Source organism: Notechis scutatus, chromosome 4 (genome assembly GCF_049901735.1).
Source record: "Notechis scutatus isolate UNSWTSFEM ecotype Mainland chromosome 4, rNotScu1.2, whole genome shotgun sequence".
Taxonomy (NCBI): Eukaryota; Metazoa; Chordata; class Lepidosauria; order Squamata; family Elapidae; genus Notechis; species Notechis scutatus.
In genome coordinates, this window is record NC_142012.1 from 40,320,155 (window position 1) to 40,341,581 (window position 21,427).

At 40.8% G+C, this 21,427-nt stretch overlaps 1 protein-coding gene and 1 pseudogene across 3 annotated transcripts in view; both read left to right on the plus strand.

Moving 5' to 3' along the window:
* TUSC3 (tumor suppressor candidate 3) overlaps positions 1-21,427 on the plus strand; it is a 136,556-nt gene that overhangs the window by 14,035 nt on the left and 101,094 nt on the right. The gene's annotated exons all lie outside the window — the stretch shown is intronic.
* LOC148130712 (uncharacterized) lies at positions 9,402-19,352 on the plus strand (annotated as a pseudogene).

Here is a 21,427-nt window from a genome sequence, read left to right on the forward strand (position 1 = left end):
GGACTTAAGCTTTAACAGCTTTTCTTATTGCAGGCTTCTCGTGGTGCTCCATAACAGTCTAAGTTTGGCACCCTGAAGCGTTCTGCTCTATGGGGTGTACTATTCAAAATTCATTTCAATGAGCCATCCAATTTTTAGTTTTCAAACCTGACTAGGATTATTTGCACAGAGGAAAGGAGGATCAATTAAGTGTCTAAGAGAAAAAAGGGACCACCTACTGTTTAATGTAATTGGACTGTTCCTTCCTCCCTTTGGCCACCTATAAAGAGATTCACAAGAACCCATCTAAACAATGGGTGGGAACAGCATTGCTTTATATACCGTAGTTGTTACAAAAGCCTTAAGAATAACCCTGCTGAAACAGATAAACAACCATCCTGTCCAGCACTCATGGTCATGCGGTGACCAGCTGGTGCATTTAGGATGACTATAAGCATGGGCAGAAGGTTGACAGCCTTCCTTCATGGTTGCTCTCTGTCAGCAAATATTTTAGGCATGGCATTGTATTTTGGAAGTAGCAAATAAACATCAACCCTAATAGCCATTGTTTTCTCCCTTTCAATGCTATCTAATTTAGTAACTATCCCCACATTCAGGTCTTGATAGAATGTTTTCAGTGGTGCCTATGAAATAGTAAAATTTACTGGACTGAATGAAAATGTGACTTTGTCATAGTGGAATGTGCTTCCAATTGTGAAGTAGGTTGTTTAGTTTCTACCCTATTCTCATTTACTGGAACCTTGTTTCGCCTTTCCATGTTTTGATCAAACATAATTTGGAGTGCTTAGAAGTAGCTTTTCTTCACGTGCAGTGTTTCTGAGCACAGATATGCAAATGTTTGAGTCAGTGAGCACATTTGGATTTTTGAAAGTGAATTATGGGCACAATCACAAAATGGCCAGTTTGTCAAATACATACCTGTTGCTCAGTGCTAAAATAACTGAAATTAACTATAAAACAGTTGCTTAATTTCTAATAAGGTTGCAGTTTTGAGCTCCCAGCTGGACTTATTTTTTTCATTGCAGTTTATTTGTTACCTTATTCTCTGTAAAGGTAAGCACTATCTCAAAGTATTGGATTGAAGCTGTATTATTTTCAATTTTTTGAAAATGTTTGTGGGTCTTATGTAAGATCCCAGGGCATTATTATGATGGAGAGCCATAGCTATATATGTACCAGTTGACTGTTGCACTAAGCCATTATTTCTTTAATCATGGTTTGAATAAATTGCACTAAACCATAAACTATAGCTGAGGGCCACTTTGTGTTGTCAGGATAGGCATCAGGATAGGAACCTGCAAACTAGGAGCTCTAGTCTTGGTTTAGGCACAAAGCCACCCATTCTCAGCATTAGGAAAGAAGCAGTGTTAAAGAGTTTCAAAATTCTATCAGGCAATTGCCAGGAATCAGAAATGACTTAAAATAACATAAATGACCTCTGTGATCATATTAAGAGCAACTGCGTTCTCTTTGCTGATGATGTAAAGCTGTTCAATACCACAGACAATACTGTTACCCTTCAAAAAGATCTTGACTATGTATCAGAATGGTCAAACAAATGGCAACTTCAAATCTCAACAAATAAATGCTCTGTCTTACATTTGGCAAATATATATATATATATATATATATATATATATATATATATATATATATATATATATATATATATATATATATATATATATATATCAGAAAATAAAATACAAGCTGAATAGTCAAGACCTTGTTGATGATCCAAGCTCTGTAAAGGACCTTGGAATACTCATCTCTAATGAACTAAGTGCTAGAGCCCACTGTAACTACATAGCCAAAAAGGCATTAAGAGTTGTTAACCTAATCCTACGTAGCTTTTTCTCTGGTAATATCACACTACTAACTAGAGCATACAAAACATATGCTAGACCAATACTCGAATACAGCTCATCAGTCTGGAACCCACATTACGTATCTGATATTAGCACAGTTGAGAAAGTCCAGAAATATTTCACAAGAAGAGTTGTCCACTCCTCTACTCGTTGTAGAATACCTTATGCCACCAGACTTTAAATTCTAGACCTAGAAAACCTTGAATTACGCCGTCTTTGGTCTGATTTAAGTATGGTATATAAAATCATACATTGCAATGACTTACCTGTCAATGAATACTTCAGCTACAACCATAACAACACAAGAGCACACAATAGATACAAACTCAAGGTTAACCGCACTGAACTTGATTGCAGGAAATACGACCTCAGCAACAGAGTGGTCAATGTATGGAATACTCTACCTGACTCTGTGGTTTCTTCCCCAAACCCCAAAAACTTTAACCTTAGATTGTCTACTATTGACCTCACCCCTTTCCTAGAGGTCTGTAGGGGGGTATGCATAAGCGCACCAACGTGCCTACCGTCCCTGTCCTATTGTTTCTTTTATTTTTCATATATGTACCCATTTCATGTATTCATAACTATGTATATACACTGTACTTATACCTATTATCTTATAAGCGATTGACAAATCAAACTAAATAAAAATAAATTAAAAAAATCATAGACAGACAAATCCTATAGTTAAACATCACAATGTCAGGATTCATGTAACACATGAAACCAAAATTAACCAAATCATTTTGACTGACTGCTATAAATGAAGTCTATGTATAAATGTTGCCCAGATAAGGTAGATTTCTTCATCAATAAATATTCTCATCATCATGTTTAAGATATGGAATTATTACAGAATGGGCATTGGTATAATTACCTGAGAATGCTGTTAAAGATATTATTTGCTTTTTTTTTCTTTTTGCTTGTTTTAATGCAACCAATTTCCAGAGACACTAGCTCATTGATGTGCAAGAAGCTGAGTCAAAAAGCTGGGGAGCCAGCAATGGGGCTGGCTTTTTATATAGTGGCAGACTCAGTTCGATGATGTCAGAGGGAGGTGTTTTACCCATTCCTGGACTCTCTTGCAGCGTGGAGAATAGCATAATAATTGCCTGTATGTTCAGATTTTGATGACCATGGCATATCATGTTGTTAAAGTTATAAGACTGTCCAATACTGGTGCAGTAGGATTTTCTAGATAATAGCAATAGCACCTAGACTTATATACCACTTTATAGTGCTTTACAGCCCTCTCTAAGTGGTTTACAGAGTCAGCATATTGCCCCCAATAATCTGGGTCCTCATTTTACCCATCTTGGAAGGATAGAAGGCTGAGTCAACCTTGAGCCTGGTGGGATTTGAACTGCCAAATTGTAGGCAGCTGGCTGAAGAAGTAGCTTGCAGTACTGCACTCTAGCTACTGCCACAGAGGCTCCTTAATGCACGATGTACATTGAATAACTGAAATGTATTATACAGAGGCTTCTGGAGACTATGGGAAATCCTAAAGAATTTAAGTTTATAACTTTTGGTTCAAAGGTTCAGCTGGATTTTATTTCATGTGCAAAATGTAGAGTTTGTCTTTCATATCAAATTTGCATGGAAAGCAAAAACTAAAAGGCTAAAAGGAACTTAATACAGGGTTCTTTCATGCAGAGCACATGTTTGCTCTGCTGATGGAGAATAAATTATAACTTTGTTAGCTGAAACAGCATTTTTTAGCAATTAATGCGCTATAGGATGTTTTTTCATCCCTTTGAAATTAAATGAGCAAATTTCATATGCAAAATTGTCTTGGGAAACTATTATTTTCCAAAACTGTGTGATGCTAAACCCCTTCTGTGATGTGCACTGATTTATTTTGTAACTGCTGTACATAAATTCTGAAACTATGGAGTGTTGACAAAGAATGGTTTACAACTAAAATGAGGATTTCTAAACAACTTAGAGAAATATGAAAAAAAATCATTCCAACCAACAGATCCATAATTGTCTTTAAAATGTTTGGCAATTTTCTCCCTGAAACTTCATTAATTTATTCAACATTTCCCAGTTTACCTGAAATAGCAATTGCATTGAAGTGAGCTGCAGTGTGTATAAAATACCATTTGTGTGTGTGTGTGTGCAGGGAATGTGTTTTCTGTTGCAATTTAAATCTTACATTAATTTATCCTCTATGTACATCTCATATAAGTAACCTGCAGTTCATAAATCTTATGACTTTTTAATAAAATGTGTCTATTGGAAAAGGCTCACCAGATTCCTTCTGATTGTTTTGTATTCATAAACTAACACAGTTCTCCCTCCACAATGTCTACAGTTCTTGTAAAAAATGTAAATTAAGGTTTACATTTTTTAATTTCTTTTCCTCTTTCACCTTACCCAGATGAGGTGGTTCAGAAACTGTCAGTATTCTTGTTAAAATATAAAGCAGTTCCTTTTCAGAAAGGGCTTTTTTTTCTATGATCCTCTTAAATTTTGTGCATGAACAAGCCTAATTCTATAGGAAATACCAGTTTAGTTTGTTTCCAAATTATGCATTATATCAAAAAAAAAATATAGTTAGCAATTTCTATAGCATACAGTTTAAGGCCTGTAGTAAGATTCAAAAGGATTGTGGAAGTGGAGAAGAACATCAAAAATGTCTGGAGAACAGTTTGTTCAAATTCTTCTTTGTGGGGTCTCAGCATTTTCAGTGCATTATGCTCTGATCACAGATTTTGCAAAAAGAAAAATGCACTGTCTGCATACTATTTTACAGATGATGCGGTCTTGGACAAGATGGATGACTAGGACATAGGATTGTGTTTATTTTAAACAATTTTTTTTCTAAATAGATATCTTTGAATGAAGAGATAGCAAAATGATGAAGATCTGAGCCCACAGACCACCCATCACATTTTCAGATAATTGTTCATGCAAAATATATTCATCTGAAATAAAAAACTTCTGTAGGAGAATCTCTTCAAACATATAAACCTTCCCTCCCCACTTTATTATGTTGGTCCACTGACTAGAAGCAATTATAAATTTGCATCCCAAAAGTAGTAATTGGGTATTTAAAGTCTGCTGGTCATGACAGTTAAATGTTGGGTATTTAAAGTCTGCTGGTCATGACAGTTAAATGTAACCATATTAGAACCAGCTGTTGAAAATAAAACCAAATTTCTTAATTTATAAAGAAATTGTACTAATAAGAAGTTAGCAGCAGACATGTTATTTTTAAAAGCTTAATTCTTTATTCTAAAGCATAACTGGTTTTTTAAAATTGTGAATGGAAAAGAGAGCTGAATCCATTATAATTATTGCAACAGTCTCTGTTGTATTACAGAAAATTGATACACAGAAACAAAAACATCTTGTCAGCAATTCTTGAAAATGCAGAGAAAAGTTAAAATGTTCCTTGATGCATCCTAGTCTTCATTTAATCAGATGAGCTTTCATATATAGATTTTGCACCCCACCAATATGCATTGTGTCAGAGACTTGAGCCATGCTCTTTATTTTGAAGTTGGTTTTCTCCTCATGAATAGTTTTCATGATCCAACTACAGAAAATCAGCAAGATACCAATAATACTTGGACTTATATACTGCTCCATAGTGCTCTACAGCACTCCCTGAGCAGTGTACAAATGTCAGCATATTGCCCCCAACAATATGGGACCTATTTTGCTGAACTTGGAAGGATGGAAGGCTGAATCAAACTTGAGACAGTCAGGATCAGACTCCTGGCCTAGGGGCAGAGTTAGCCTGCAATACTGCATTGTAACCTCTGCACCACCATAGTTCATAACAAAATGTATAAAGTGTCTCAGAAAAAGTTCACACTTACACCTAGTGCTACTCTATAGTTGATGTTCAGCAGTTGGCCATTTCAGGTTAGTAGATGGCTTGGGGATGCCTGAGATTTCTGAAAGACGAGTGACATTAAAACAGTAATTACAGAAAAGCTCTATGCTTTAAAGAAAAGAAAAACAATGGACTGCTATAAAGCAACACATGTTAAGTATTCCAGAAAATTGTTTTCATCTTTTGATCAAGAGAGATCTGTAATGAGGCTAGAATAGTATCAGAATACTAGCTGAAATGATAGAAGCAGCTGGCAACTTAATTAACCACTAAACCAACAACTGTCCCAGTTAATTGATTGAAGGAAAAGGAGATCATACTTTATGTTGCATTGTTGAACTACACCCATCAGTCCCCAGGTTAAGAATATCCAACTTAAAGGCAACTCCTAGATATGAATGGGGCTACCTGCTACAAAATGACAGCTAACCTTACAGAACTCTTTCCTCAAGTTAACAAATCACTGAAACTGCAATGCTTTCACGAGTGTCACAACATCATTTGTGTATTTTTAATACATAGGTAGCCTATTTTCAGCAATGAATGGAAGCATTGTGTGGCTTCAGCAGTTTGTTGGCTTGAGGAAGAAAATTTGTTGTCCTTTTTAGTCAGATCATTTTCTCTTCAGGAAACTTTAACACTTCAGGAGGAGGAGAGATTGAATTCCAATATGTTTTCCTTGAATTGGTTTCTCCTTGCTGGATATTTATACTTCAGTTTTGAGGTATAAAACTTAAAGTTATAACAGGTTTGTTTTTGTTGTTTCTCATCCTTGATATACAGAAGTAGAGGTCCAGTAACCTTATTGAGACTTAAATACAAATTTGGGTTAAAGACAGAGTTAGGGAACAGAACTCATTCTTAAACAGGAGATTGCCTGTACCCTTGTTCCGTATGTGAGAAGGAATATATTAATGGAAGGTTTCATTATAGAGTATGTATGAGCTTTAGAATGATCCATTTATATATAGGTATTTAATGAAAGAAGATAGATTCATGCAGAAGCCAATATCTCTTGTCAAATTGTGTTAACATCACATTGAACCCAATGGTTTGGAACTTTAGCAGTTAAGTTCTGAATGCATTTTGCATTAGCTGTAGCTAAGGCAAATGATCATGCCTTTTATGCTTTTATATTATGAAGTATGCCTGTTTCTTATGTTGTCATTTTTGTATACACACTTCATAAGCAATTTACAAATGAACAGTACTGTTTCTATACTTAGAACAGGTTTGATGTTGGATTCCTATATGTAACTATCTGACATTTATAGAGCAAGGAGAGAAAAACAAGTAATTTTTAGCAGATATTTTAAATCATCAATAGGTTGTACATTCACATTATGTTAATTTTTGCCATTGCCAATTTCCTAAAGCTGAGAGAAAGTTCGCCCAGCAGCCTTCTTACAGGATTAGAACTCACACTCTAATTCCTTTAATCACTACACCAAACTAGCTCCTTTTAGGAATGTACAAATTGCAGTTCTAGCATGCGGAAAGATTCACTGTAGGGAAAACTGGCTTATATATTTCAAATCCATGAATCTGAATGTGGATTATTTCAACATTTCCTTTTAACTTTCTTTCATGTATATGTTGTTCAGATAGGCCTTGATTTACAGCCATTCCGGTGTTCTGTTAGGAGGTGCTGAAAGAAATAATGACCAGTCCTTGTGGTTATAACTGTCACAGCACCTGACAGTCACATGATCAAAATTCAGGTGCTTGACAACTGACATGCATTTACAATAGTTGCGGCATTCTAGGGTCACATGATCACTATTTGTGAGCTTCCCAGCTGGCTTTCAATGAACAAAATCAGTGGGTGGAACCAGATTTGTTTAACAACCATGTGATTCACTTAACAGTGGTAGTAATTCACTTAACAACCATGGCAAAAAAATGATAAAATTGTGCATGACTCCCTTAGCAACAGCTTTGCTTAACTTTTTTTGCTTAGCAATGAAAATTCTAGTCACTATTGTAGTAAGTTGAGGAACTGTATATGTATTAAATGATAAATGTTAAATGATAGATACGTTTATAATTTCAAAAGAATAGGAAAGTATATAAATGTTACTTGTTTGCTTTCTGTACAAAAATATGGAAAAGGCAATAATTTAAAACACATGCATCATGATTCAGTATATGGATAATAATAGTACCCAGATTAAATAGAATTCTTTCAAAACATCACAGAATTTTTAAAAAAGTTTAGTTTTTGACTTAATAAACGTGAAGGCTGTGTTTTTAAAAATGATTATTGTACAACTATTTTACAATAGTTGTACAAATGTTCCAATTTTTCAAAAGTTCCAAACTGGAATTTTCAACTATGCAACTAAATGTTTTAAAGATATAAACATCAGTATTTCTCTGTAGAAAGGATTCATATTGGCATAGTGATTGTTTGGAGTTGTGGCATGTGCCTGACTTGTCTAAGCTAAGGAAGTGTTTGTACAATAAAGGAATCATTTTATCCAGCCCTTAGCTTCTTTCTTGAAAGTCTGTTTTTTTTGTATTTGATTCACTCATTTAAAATCAAGCAAAACAAAAATCTGTTTCTTTCTCAGGATATATCATAAGCAAAGTATGAAAGAGCTGGCATTCCTATATTTAGAGTGTAGTGGTAGTAATGCACTCTCTCTCTCTCTCTCTCTCTTTATGAGAGAGAGGAGGGGGAGGAAGGGAGGAGAGAGAGAGAAAGAGAGAAAGAGAGAGACATCTTACCTGTAAGCCAGGGGTGGGATTTGACTGGTTTGGACTGGTTCGGATGAACCAGTTGTTAAAGTTTGCCGAACCGGTATTTCAACTCCCAGGAGCCTCCACGCAGCCCATTTTCAATGGAGGTAAGTGCAGGGTCTGCACAGAGGCTCTGGAGGGGAGAAAATTTCCAGAAGTCTGAAAATGGACCTATTTCCGGCTTCCAGAGGGCCTCCAGAGCCCGGGGAGGCTGTTTTCGCCTTCCTAGAGGCCTGGGGGACGCCCCCGGACCCTTGGGAGGGCAAAAAAGTTCATCTTGGAAAAAACGGAAGTCATGAAATGGGCTTGTTTTCGGCTTCCGGTGGGCCTCCAGAGCCCGGGGAGGCTGTTTTTGCCTTCCCAGAGGCCTGGGGGAGGCCTCCAGACCCTTGGGAGGATAAGAAATGGCCCTCCCGGAAAAACCAGAAGTTGCAAAACAGGCTTCTTTCTGGCTTCCAGTGGGCTTCCAGAGCCCAGGGGAAGTTGTTTTTGCCTTCCCAGAGGCTCAGGGGAGGCCTCTGGACCCTTGGGAGGGCGAAAATGGCCTTCCCTGGGCTCTCGAGGCCCATCGGAAGCCAGAAACAGGAAGTTCCAGTGGGCCACACCCACCATGGCCATGCCCACCGGCAACCGGGCAGTGAACCGGTTGCTGGGATTTTGAATCCCTCCCTTGCTGTAAGCTGTATCTTATCTAAGCCGTACATCCATCTGTTCACTTTTATGTAATAGTTTTTCACCTGTACTATGCTGTGTTTTCTAGTAATGCCCCATGATTTGCAGCAGTTTAATTTTCTCATCTTCAAAGCAGTAAAGATATCTCATCTTGCCTGCTCCTCTTTGAGTAGAGACAGCACACCTTGCCTTTACTACATTAGTGTTACACTCAGCTGAACATCCTGTTACCTCCATTTTCTTCTGCTTCTTAATGTTGACACACAAAAATGGATTCAGATTCAGATTCAACCAATGAATTCAGGTTCTTCATGGAACAGGCTGCTGAGATTGGGTGGCCAATAAAAGGTACATGTTGACCTTACTTGAACAAGCTATGGTTAATTACTTATCAAAGCAATTTGAAGAATAGGTTTTTGAGAACAGTTGATTAAAAAACAATAAAGTAAAGAATATGCTGCCCTTCATTTCTTGGGATAGAAAAATGTGCATACTGGTTCAGTAAATATTGTTATAAATAAATCCCTTCCTTCTAGTAGTAATTTTGTGTAGAGGAGTCATAGTAAGCCCACTGATAAATAAGACATTTTTTAATCACTTTGAACTTGAGAAACATACATAAAGCTATAGCAAAGGAGAATATTCTTTAAACAGCCCAAAGGGAAATATATGTGCCCAATAAATACAAAAGTAGAAAATTGGTGGTGGGGAGCCAAAATTGGAGAGAATACCTAGTTTATTTAAGGAAAAATAAATGTCAGACAACTTGTAGGCATTACAAATGTACAGTTTGCTTAATATATATTTCTTTGCAAAGTTGTTATAGAAAAATGTGAATCACTGTTTCTTCTTACTGTTGAGCTTTCTATTGGAAAAGTTTATAATTAGTTCACAAGTCATTTCCAAACCCACTGAACTTCCTTTTGTTTCAAAAATCAGGTGGCTTAGAATACTTATGTCTTTTTTTATAATTTTATTAAAAGTTTTAATTACAATAGTGAAAGATGATATTAAAAAGAAGTAGCAAATAGAGTGAATAACAGGTACAAGAAAACACATAAGAAAAAATAGAGAGAAAAAACACCAAGAAAGCAATTTCATTAGTACAAGTTATACTATCACTATAATTTCACTTCATCTTAATTAACAGATATAAAGTTCTTTGTCCTATAACTCAATGCTTGAGTACAGGCAAATCCAATAAGTAACATTGTCTCCAACCAAGGAATTAGTAAGATATCCAAACAGCCCTAAAATAACATTAATTAAAAAATGTTAGTCATCATGCCATCTCTTAGCTTATAACTGTAAACAGATCCCTATATAAAAGTCATAAAGTGATCCCAATATCATTGTATAAACAAAAGGCTGAATTTAAGATGACAAAAAGAGACAATGTCTCTTTTTAAAGAGAATAAGTTCATAAACATCCCTTGCTTTAAGGAAAAGACAGAGGCTAAGCCTATTTAAATGCTGTTAGATTAGGAGACATCAAGTGACTAGAGAAAAAGGCTTAAAACACAATGCCAGCTGTAAGCAAAATCTAAAGCTGTAAGGAAATCCAACATCTTTCTAGTCTAGATGCCAGCAGGTCCAAAAGGAACCATCCAAAATAACATGATCCATTTTAACCATTATCAAGTAAAACATCTTTATGTTCCTTCCTTTTGCATAAAAAACAATGTTGCTCCTTAATCCATTCAAATGATTGTTGATCCTTGTTTCAAATTTCTTCAAAACTTTTTAAAAGACACCTTTTTAAGTCTAGCAAGGGAAAAAAATATTTCAATTACTCTCTGAGACTGACATTCTTATTTTGTTCTTAAGTTTTAAGACTCACCCATTTTTTGTATGTCTAGTGGCAAATTCTTATTCACATTCTCAGATTTTATTACAAATCCTTTTATATAACAGCTTTATATGGGAACAGACTGTCCTTAAGAACAGATAACACAGCTAATATCAGTCATTCAAGGTCTTATTGCAATTCTTCAAAAAGCCTCTGAACAACATTATAAGTTGCTTATTATATGTCTCTGGTTATATATCCAGTATCAAAAATATTTTTTCTTCCCACAAAACAATATTTATACCTGAAAATTAATTTCAAAACCTTATTCAGAATCAAATATTCCAATATTTTCAGAGCCCATAAGTTGTTTAAAACTTTCTACAGCCAGAGCCTTGTCTTGTTTTTTCATTCTTATTTTAAATTCTTAAAGTTTTTAAAGAAACAATTTCATTTTCTTATATTAAGGTTTGAAGGCACTCACCTACTGTTTCAGTCTTGTCATTTCAAAAAACCTCTTTAAAGAAATTATTCAGTGATATCTGAAAAGTGCCTTTTAACTTAGCAAAGTCAGTCATCCAGGTCATGGTTGTCCCAAAGGTGCTTTTTCAGGAGGCTTTTTGGTTTTTCTTTGAAGATGTTTTGCTTTTTATCCAAGAAGCTTCTTTAGCTCTGACTGGATGGTGGGGAATGGAAGGACTTGGATGGATGTTTTTCTTGGATGTTTATCTGTGTCCTCAGGCTCCCTGAGTAGTGCTAATGGTTCCTGTTGTGTGCATTTTTTCCTGGAAATCTGTTCATACACCCACACCATTTGAAGTATGTTCATCCCAAATTGCAGAGCTAAAGGTCTGTACTATAAAGATCCAAGTGTTTCAGCAACACTCAAAAAGGATGCAAATGATCAGCTGTCTGCAAGGAATATAAATCCTTCATTCCTCACCATCCAGTCAGAGCTGAAGAAGCTTCTTGGGTGAGAAGTGAAACCTCTTCAAAGAAAAAACAAGAAAGTCCAGTTGCCTCCTGAAAAAGCATCTTTGGGATTAATAAAGGAAATGTCCAATGGAAAGCTCCAATTTTGGCTTGAGCAACTATGGCAAATTTATCCTGCTCCCAGTTCGTGAGGAGCAGCCATATGGAATGCGGTTTGGTTGATTCACATTTTTTTCTATGTTCAGAAAGAGTTAAAGAAGCCATTCTCCTCCATGTTGCATCGAGAGCCCAGGATGGGTTGACTCCTTCCTATGACTCATTTAGCTGAGTCTGTACTAAGATATAAAAGCCAGCCACCGGAAGAGACCCGAGCTTTTGATTCAGCTTCTTTCAGTCAGTAGCTGTGTCTCTGAAAGCGTTCTGATAGATAGCAATAAAGTATGAATTTCAAGACCTTTTTTCCTCGCTTCAGCAGCTCCCAGGGATCTGGGCAGCTGCTCTTCCAGGAAAGCAGGGCTCCCTCTCCTGCAACATTGGGAGCAACATTGCCAGAGCACTGTGGAGGCAAGCTGGGCAGTGTCTTGAGACCTCCCCCACTCCTGCGGTTTGAGCGATCGTAAAAACGATCGGCAAACCGATAACAGCGCCAGCCAGCTGATCGTGTGGCCGGGGGCTGTGCTTTCTTCTGCTGACTTCGCTCGGGGCTCTTTTTTAGCCTAAGGAGCGATTCTTCAACCTCGGAGCCCGGTTTCCTAGTCAGTGGCCATCTTGGATTGAAGCCTTCCACCACGAGGTGAGCGGCCATTTTGTGAGCCCAGGCCCATTTTATGCCCTAAAGGAATTATTCTAAATTCTAATCAGCTTCTTCCCAACGCAAGAGCTTTCCTTCTACAAATGGATCAGGATAAGGCTCAAGCAAAGCTTTCACCCCCACAGCGGATCAGTCTCTTAAGCCCAATAAGAGAAAAAGTCGTAGGCAGCACTCCCAATCAGTCCAGAGGGAGTGGCTGCTAAAATCAGAGCTAAGGCTCTAGCCCCTAAGAAGGCAACTTAGGCTAAGTTGAGGGCAGAGAAGTGCAGGCATGCAGCCCTAGAGCGGCAGTTTAACAAAACAATTCAGCAGATGAGAGGGCAACTGCAACAAGTTTCAGGTGATACCTGTGGGCCCCAGCCAAGCCCCCCCCCCAGGGGAGAAGTTATATATGAGCAATTTCATCTTCCATCCTGGTCTCCTGGGACCTTCGCAGAACAATCAGATCCTCAGGACCTCAGCAGATCTGGGCTCGATCTCCAACAGGCTTCTGGGCCCTATGCACCCCCTTCCTACAGACCTCGACCCTCTTCTCAATCTAGGCCTGAAGCCACCTTCACTCCCACAGCAGCGGGCCTTCTGCCTTCTGCCTCTACCTTGGAGCATAGGCCAGGGGATATCCAAGATGTTGTCTCATTGGCCATTAGGCAAGGATTGGCTGAAGGCTTCAAGCAAATTCTTCAACCTCTGGAAAGGGTTCAGACCTTCTCCCTTGTCAATCTATAAGTTCCTTGCCTCATCATCCTGATTTACACAGGCCCCAGGACCTCAGGGTCCATTCTTTGCTACCAGAATGGGAGGAGGTTGATGAGGAAGGAGGGGCTTCACCATCTGAACACAGTTACTCCTCTCGTTCAGAGCGTGAAGAGGGTGAGATTTATGACCAAAATCTTTCAGAGGAAGAAGATTCTCGCCCAGAGCAGACATCCTCTGCATTGGTCTTCAAACCTACTCTCTTCAGGCCATTACTCAGCAAGGCCTTGGTCACTGCCAAGCTGTAGCTGGAGGAAGTGGCTTCTGAGCCACAAGGAGATCCCTCTGGCCAAGGAGACTCGCTCTTCTCCAAGCCTGTAGTGCATGCAGAAGTTTTGCCTTTTCCCACGTTGTTCCTGGACATGGTCAAGCAACAGTGCGCTTCCCCTTCGGCAGGTCCTCGCCCATCTTCTCTGGATAAGCATTTCTACAACGTTAGCGCAGCCCTGGACAATGCCCTGGCAGTGCCTTCTGTTGACATTCCAGTTGTGGCCTCGTTCTCATCTTCTGGCACTCCCACTGAGCCAGAAGATATCCTGAAACTGGATGACAAATGTTCAGAACAGACCCTCAAGCGCAATCACCAGGCCACCACATGGGCTGTTCGGGCTTCAACAGCAGCATCCTTTTTCACGAGGGCATCCATACGGTGGCTTCACCAACTCCAGAATAGATTGCCTGCTTCTGACCTTCGGTCTCACCAAGACCTTAACAAAATTATCGCTGCGGCGGAATTCACTGTGGATGCCACTCTCAATTCCACCAAATTTGTATCTAGGGCAATGGCATCTTCAGTAGCAGCAAGAAGACTTTTATGGCTCCAAAATTGGTAGGCAGAGTCACACCGAAAATGGAAGTTGGCTTCAGTTCCCTTCACAGGCGATAAACTTTTTGGCGATCCTCTGGAACCTTATCTCATCGAAACCAGAGATAAACGTAAAATTCTCTCTTCCTCTGGGAAGAAAGCCAACTATCGCCCAGCTTCTTATCGCCCTCCTGCTTTTCGAGCAGAGACATTCCCTCGCTCTCAGAGGCTGTACTCCCAACGCCAAGACCAATGTGTGGAAGCATCTGGCAGGCAAAAACCTTCTACTGGTAAACGGCCCTTTCGGGGGAAGGGGGTTGTTCCTTCCATTGCTCTAAGTAATCCCTTGTTCTCGCCACCCATTGGAGGTCGCCTAGCCCTCTTTGCCTCCAAATGGGAGGAGTCAACGACGGATGCCTGAGTGCTCAGCACTATTAGGTCAGGGTTACAATTGGACTTCCTAACGCCACTCCCAGAAAATTTTTTGATCTGTCCTGTCTCTCGGGACATTTCAAGGCAAACCCTCATGAATCAGGCCATTCAACACCTTCTTGAAATCAGGGCTATTCAACCTGTTCCCCCCCTCAACGGGGATGTGGGTTTTACTCTCGCCTTTTCATCGTTTCCAAAGCCTCGGGGATGTGGCGAGCCATCCTTGATCTAAAATTCCTCAACAATTTGTAAAATGCAGGTGATTTAAAATGCAGACTCTGCATTCTATTTTAGGAGGGCGACCTCCTCTGTTCCATTGATCTCATGGAGGCTTACCTCCACATCCCCATTTGGCCTCATCATTGCCAGTTTCTCCATTTCTTTTACCAGAATACCCATTACCAGTATCGAGCATTTCCCTTCGACCTCTCATCGGCTCCAAGGGTCTTAACAAAGGCTCTGGCAGCATTGAGGGCATCTCTGCGTTCTGTTCCAGTGAGGATCCAATGCTACTTGGACGACATTTTGATTCTTTCCTCTTCCATCCTTGCGGCCCATCGGGATCTGCAGATTACCCTGTCATATCTCCAGAGCCATGGGTTTTCCATCAACACCAAAAAGAGCCAGCTCTCTCCCACAACCAAATTGCAACACTTGAGAGCAGTCATCGATACCACGTCGTGCCAGGTTTTCCTGTCCCCAGCTCGTGGAAAGAGCCTTGCAGAGATCATCAGCCAGATCCAGCAACATCAAACTGTCCCCCTGTCACTGCTGTCCAAACTTCTGGGGAAGATGGTCTCCTGTATTGGCATCGTCCCGTGGGCTCGGCTCCGCTCCCGACCACTCCAATGGTTCCTGCTTCCCTACCTACGAGCAGGAACCAGACACTCATCCCTCAAGGTCCTGCTCCTGCCACAAATCCAGTGATCTCTCAATTGGTGACGTTCCCCGTCAATCGGAAGGGACTCCTGTTCAGGGACCCAGACAGGCTTGTGATAACCACCGATGCCAGCCTCCTGGGTTGGGGTTCCCATATGCAGGGCCAGATAGCTCAGGGTGTTTGGTCCAGGTCAGAGCAGACCCTTCCCATAAATTGGCTAGAGTTCAGAGCCACTTTTCTGGCTCTCAAGCATTTCAGGCAATCAGTGACCGGCTCTCATGTTCTAGTCTTTATGGACAGCATGGCTGCAAGGGCTCATGTCAACCAGCAAGGGGGGACAAGGTCTAAAGCCCTCAAGAAAGAGGCTCAACGGTTGGGGTTATGGGCAGAGAAACACCTGTTGTCGATCTCGGTGGACCACATCTCCGGGGTCGACAACTCCCAGGCCGACTGGCTCAGCAGGAGCCTAGTTGACCAGGCAGAATGGTCCATTCTTCCATCTCTATTCAGGGATCTTTCCCTCAGATTCAGAACACTGGAGGTGGATCTCTTCTCCACTCCTCAAAACGCCCAAGTCACCAGATTCTTCACCAGGTTTCCTTGCCAGGGAGAAGAGGGGACCAGTGCTCTTCGGTGCAGATGGCCCAAGGGTCTCCTCTACGCCTTTCCCCCGCTTCCCATCATTCCGGCAGTAATTCGGAAGATGTTGGAGGAACGAGCGGAGCTCCTCCTCCTGGCACCCTATTGGCCAAGGAGGCCCTGGTTTGCGGACCTGGTCAACATATCTGTGGCTTCTCCTTGGAGGATCCCAGCTCATCTAATCTCTCTTCAGCTGATCGTGTGGCACTTGAGCGACAGTGGCTAGAGGATGCTGATCTCCCAGAAAGGGTCATCCTCACTATCCTGACGTCTCACAAACCTTCTACAAGGCGCATCTATGATGCCACCTGGAAGGCCTTTTCCTGATAGTGCCTTAGGGAGGGTCTCTCTCCTACTTCAGCCCAGTTGGCAGAAGTTCTTAGATTCCTTCAGCATGGTCTGGAGAAAGGTTTGGCCCACAACACCGTACGCAGGCAGGTTGCGGCCCTCTCTTCGGTTTTTCTCATGGGGTTCGCTTCCTTCCTTATACCATCACCCTTCAGTCAGGAGGTTTTTGAAAGGGGCTTCCAATCTGCACCCACTGGTGGTTCACAGGTATCCTTCCTGGGACCTTCATGTGGTCCTTAATACCTTAAGAAGCCCCCCTTTGAACCCCTTAGAACAGTGTCTCTCCGTTTCCTGACTCTGAAGGTAATGTTCCTCGTTTCCATCCCTTCAGCCAGGCGGGTTTCCGAGCTCGCTGCTCTTTCCATCGGACAAGACCTTTGTTCCTTTCACGATGATAGGGTTGTTCTCCGTCTGGACCCCTCATTTATTTCAAAGGTTAACACCTGGTTTCACAGGTCCCAGGACATTATGTTGCCTGACTTCTGCCCCCTCCCGCACCATGACTTAGAGTGGCAGTGGCACATGCTAGACGTAAGAAGGGCTCTTAGAATATACATTAAGCGCACTTCCTCCTTCAGGAAGTCGGAAGCCATGTTTGTTTCCTTTTTCCCTTCTCACTTGGGGCACAAGGCCTCTTCTCCTTCTATTAGCAGGTGGGTCAGGTCTTGCATTGAGCAGGCCTACAAAGCTGCCCTGCCGGTTCCCCAAGGTCTGACAGCGCACTCTACCAGAAGCGCGGCCACTTCTGCTATCTGGGCGACCCAAGCATCCTTGGAGGAGATTTGTTGTGCGGTCACGTAGACATCCCTGTCTCCTTTCATCAGACACTACCGTCTGGATGCTTTTGCCTCGGCAACTGCAGCCTTCAGCAGACGGGTGCTTCAACTAGTGGTTCCACAGTCAGTGTGATGAGCTGGACGAGGACCCGCCCGTGGACATGCAAGCTTTGTTATGTCCCATCCTGGGCTCTCGATGCAGCATGGAGGAGAATGGGGATTGGTAGAAGTTACCGTGAACGCCCTTTCTGTCTATGCTGCGAGAGAGCCCAGCCCCTCCCTTGATTCGTTTGGAGAGGGTAGGACATATTTCTGTATTCGTTTTGTGCTTTCAGAGATACCTTTCAGTCTGTCAAATATCTTCGCCAAAGCTGGGGTCTCTTCCGGTGGCTGGCTTTTATATCTTAGTACAGACTCAGCTAAATGACATCTTAGGAAGGAGTCAACACATCCTGGGCTTTCTCGCAGCATAGATAGAAAGGGCGTTCACGGTAACTTCTACCAACGCCCAAGTTCCGCATCAATTCCATGTTCTTAGTTACAGTCATCAGCTTCTCTTATGCAGAGCTGTTTTCAGTCTTCCATTCTTCCCAGAAGTCCTGGTAAGACTTATCTCACTGATGTTATGGAATAGCAGTAGCTTAGATGTGTGTTTGTGGGGGGGCTTGGTGATTGGTTGCTTCTTGGAAACTACTTATTAGTTGGACATGATATTAATTCAGTTCTGAGGGTTCTGCCTTGTCAGTTTGTTGTGAGTAGCTTGATTTTGTACCTGATTAGGAGGTAACTTGTATCTAAGTGTTATTATTCTGATGATGGTTCCTTCACTTCAATTCTCTGGCTCCTTGGCTGTTTGCTTAGTGAATTATTTCTATATGTACCTGGTCAAATGTATGGTTCATTTTGAAGTCACAGATAAGTATTTCTGGTCTAACAACTTTGTTGTAGTTATGTGTTCTTTACTTCTTTGTGATACTCAGCACCCTGTTTGTGCTAATGTTGGTTGAAATATTTGCAGTTGAATCTGTGTATGATGTTGGTTCCTTATTAGGTGTACAATGTTTTGGTTTACACAAAAATTTTTGTAGCATTTGTGCTGTCTTCCTGAATCTGCTCCCTTTCCTCCAGGATATGCATTTTTCTCAATTTCAACAGTATTTACTAAGAGACAAAAAGACACTTTGAAAGAAATATAGGCCCAGTGACCATTTGGATATCTGTAGATCTAGTGCTGTTTATGTGAGCATATATATCTCACAGTATCTGAAATCAGGTTGAAATTGGATTCTGACTTGCAGCCATTTCTCATTTATGTGACTGTCAAAGCTGTTGAAATCTCTGTATGTGCCCTATTGAGTGAGTCACAGAACAGAAATGGTACTGTTGTTCTAATTGACCCCTGGATCCTTCTGGAAGGAGGTAGTATAAAAGCATTTGGTTCTTCTGGTGTATATCTTTTTCTTGGTCCTTTCTGGCATGTCCTTTAGCTCAAGTTCACTCTTTTAATCCTTATAGTGTTTTGCCCTATGCCTTCTGATTGTCAGTTTCTTGTTTACACCCCAGTTTTATTGCTTGATTCTCGTTGTTTCCTTAGTGTTTTTTGAGTGTTTAAAGAACTGTTGGGTAATCTTCAAGCCACAAGAAACCTTCAAAACTCCCAAAAATGTATTCCCAAAGTTTGGCAGCAAAATATCATGATTTGATGGTGCAGGTTCAGACTGTTCCTTTGGTTGCAGATATTTAAGAATGCATGTGGTGTTATTGATTTGTCTCCAAGAAGCTTCCTACTCTCATTTTCATCTGTGCCCCCCTTGAAAGATATTGCACAACTAATGCTATCTTGTGGTCTTCCAGAAGGTGATAAGGCTGTGTTTCATACCTGAATTCCAAATTTTAGTGATTAATGCTTTAAAATATTTTAATATATTAAATATGTGATTTTTCAGAAAACAAGATGTGTTAGCCTGAATGTGTTAGAAGAGAAAGTGGCTTGGACCAATATGACATTAATGAGGAAAAATGACTGGGCTCCATATGGGAAAGTTCTTGGGTAAAAATATTGATATATTTGGTTAAAAATGAAGTATGCAAATTAATTCTCCATGCTCCTACGAGAATCCAGGAATGGGTAAGACTCCTCCCTCTGATGTCATCGAGCTGAGTCTGCCTCCGTGCTGCTGGCTCCCCAGCTTTTCGAATGTTGAATGTTAAAGAGCTAGTGTCTCTGGAGTTTTGCCTATTCACGTAGCGGCTACTTAGATCAAAGACAGAAAGCAAAAAGAAAAAAGTCATCAGCACAGCTCCCGAGGATCCAGTGGAGCTGTGCCATCAAGGAGAGCAGAGATCTGCTCTTCTACAGTGTCGAGGCTTCAGCCTGCTCGACAGAGAGGAAGGCTGTGAGTACTTGGGCGTGTATTTCCACTGCCTATAAGACTTTTTCTCTTCTGGTTCCCAAGAAGCTCACAGCCCACTCTACTAGGAGTGCAGCGACCTCGGCAGCCTGGTATACCCAGGAGAATGGGTGTTCGTATATTTACCTGAGGATGCCCTTTCTATACATGCTGTGAGAAGTCCAGCTCCACCCTGTATTTGTCTGGTCTTGGTTGGGATGGGTTGTTTTCACTGTTTTATTTTCCAGAGACACGCTACGTCTGTAAAGTTTCTTCGCCGAAAAAGCTGGGGAGCCAGCAGCACGGCTGGCTTTTATACTATGGCAGACTCAGCTCGATAACGTCAGAGGGAGGAGTCTTACCCATTCCTGGACTCTCTCGCAGCGTGTATAGAAAAGGCATTCTCAGGTAAACATACCAACGCCCATTTTGAGAACCTAAAGATCCTTTACCAATTAAAATGGATATTTCTGGTATAATTGATCAAATTAACTCATGTGTTATATATAGCTTCATATTTTGAAACAAAATATACAAAGTTGCTTGATTATATACCTGTGATGGCAAACCTATGCCACGCGTGCTGAAAGTGGCACACAGAGCCATCTCGCTGTTGCTCTTCTGGGTTCCAGCGTGCCTGCCAGCTTGTATTCACATGCATGGGAGCTCCAGAAACTGGAAGAGTAGCCTCCAGGTGCACATGCGCACAGCAGGTGGCTGCTCTTCCAGTTTCTGGCACGCGCATACACACTGGCCAGCTGGTCTTTGCGTATGCATGTGCACTAGAAACCAGAAGACCAGGTGGCCAGTGCACATGTGTGCACCGGAAACCAGAAGAGCAGCCAGCTGGCGTGCGCGTATGCAATGGCCGGCTGCTCTTCTGGTTTCTGGCACACATGCACGTGCGCTCCCGTTTCGGGACTTGCTGCTGAAAAGATTCACCAACACTGTTATATACCATCAAGTATGTGGCAACTCTTAGCAAATGCATAGATAGATTTTTCCCACGATTATCTGCCGTAGCTTGGTCCTACAGGTCTTTAAATTATGCACTCATTAACACTGGTTGCCATCTCTTCTTCTCTTTCTTCCCACTTTTCCCATTATTAGACCCTTCTCCAGAGATATAGGCCTGTGCCATCCTAAGTAAGATAGTTTGGTCATTTGTACTTTGAGTGAGAATTCTGAATTCATTGTTCATTGATCTATTTGTTTCTTTTCTTGGATATCCATTATATATTTTCAAATAATTTTATTAAGAATTATAAATGAAGAAACCCTAACCCTAACCCAGAAGGGAAAAACAATTTTAGGAGCTTATGACCATCTCTAAACAAAACATAACCTCTCTTCTTCCCATAGCTCATCTCTTAGAGATAAGGAAAACAAGGTCCAAATGCTTTGTCAATCAATCATTGTAAACAAAATTTCAGAAAGGCAACCAGATATATCTATTTTCTTTTTACCCTGGTCAAACAAGCCAATCTTCTAAATCTGCCCATATTTTTTTAAAATTAAGCTACAACTTCTCTCCCCCCAAAATCTCAGAGATAGTTTGCTGCTCATGTGTGTTTTAAAGTGGAAATCCTGCAGAACTTTAATATAGATTGCTTTTCTATCAGTAAGTAAAATTTATGCTTTTTTGTCACTTCTAAAAAAGTTTTGCAAGTCCTAGCAGAGCTTTTTGTCTATCCAGAAGAAATAATTACCCAGATTAGTTTCCTGGTTTAATACCTGTT